Here is a 1585-nt window from a genome sequence, read left to right as displayed (position 1 = left end):
GAGAAAGAAGAATGGAACTGGAGGAATCAACTTGCCTGACTTCAGGCTCTACTACAAAGCCACAGTCATCAAAACAGTATGGTACTGGCACAAAGACAGACATATAGATCAATGGAACAAAATAGAAAGCCCAGAGATAAATCCACACACATATGGACACCTTATCTTTGATAAAGGAGGCAAGAATATACAATGGAGTAAAGACAATCTCTTTAACAAGTGGTGCTGGGAAAACTGGTCAACCACTTGTAAAAGAATGAAACTAGATCACTTTCTAACACCGCACACAAAAATAAACTCAAAATGGATTAAAGATCTAAATGTAAGACCAGAAACTATAAAACTCCTAGAGGAGAATATAGGCAAAACACTCTCAGACATAAATCACAGCAGGATCCTCTATGATCCACCTCCCAGAATTCTGGAAATAAAAGCAAAAATAAACAAATGGGATCTAATTAAAATTAAAAGCTTCTGCACAACAAAGGAAAATATACACAAGGTGAAAAGACAGCCTTCTGAATGGGAGAAAATAATAGCAAATGAAGCAACTGACAAACAACTAATCTCAAAAATATACAAGCAACTTATGCAGCTCAATTCCAGAAAAATAAACGACCCAATCAAAAAATGGGCCAAAGAACTAAATAGACATTTCTCCAAAGAAGACATACAGATGGCTAACAAACACATGAAAAGATGCTCAACATCACTCATTATCAGAGAAATGCAAATCAAAACCACAATGAGGTACCACTTCACACCAGTCAGAATGGCTGCGATCCAAAAATCTGCAAGCAATAAATGCTGGAGAGGGTGTGGAGAAAAGGGAACCCTCCTACACTGTTGGTGGGAATGCAAACTAGTACAGCCACTATGGAGAACAGTGTGGAGATTCCTTAAAAAATTGCAAATAAATGATAGTATTCTGAGTGAATAAATACTTCTCTCTCTTTTTCTTTTTACTTTCACAAATACCCGAATACCATATACAAAGCCTGTGTGTGCCCAGCAAGGGGGTAAGGTAAAGGCTGTATTCAAGGATTAAAAATAAAAGTGGATAATATACCATAAAATGAAAAGGAGAAAAGGGCAGTGGTGGACACCTGGGTGTCCCAGTTATCTGGGCAATGAGCCTTCTTTGGGGCAGCACTAAGGTACAGAGATGGTCCAGGGGGATTTCTTCCATGAACCTGTGAGAGGTCTCATCCTCTGACTTCCTGACCTCAGCGGAACAGAGCTGAGAGGGAAGTGACAGATGAGGCCTGAGGATGACTGCCAGGACCCAGCTGTGAATGTGGTGAGGACCTCAGCATGAGAGAACCTTGGAGAGGCAGGAGGGTGGATGTAAACAAGAGATGAGTATTAGTGGCCAGATGCATAGAGCAATGTGAGAATGTATCAGTCAGCAACCCAACAGGGGCCAGAGGGCACACCCAAGTGGGGTCATTAAGAAGAGTCTAAGAATACAAAGGAACTTACCTTTGAAACAGAAACTCACAGACTCACAGACAGAGAGCAGACTTGTGGTTGCCAAGGGAGAGGGGCAGTGGGGGAGGGGTTGACTGGGAGTTTAGCTTTAGTA

The sequence above is a fragment of the Capricornis sumatraensis genome, chromosome 23 (genome assembly GCF_032405125.1).
Source record: "Capricornis sumatraensis isolate serow.1 chromosome 23, serow.2, whole genome shotgun sequence".
NCBI lineage: Eukaryota > Metazoa > Chordata > Mammalia > Artiodactyla > Bovidae > Capricornis > Capricornis sumatraensis.
Note: the sequence above shows the minus strand (reverse complement) of the source record.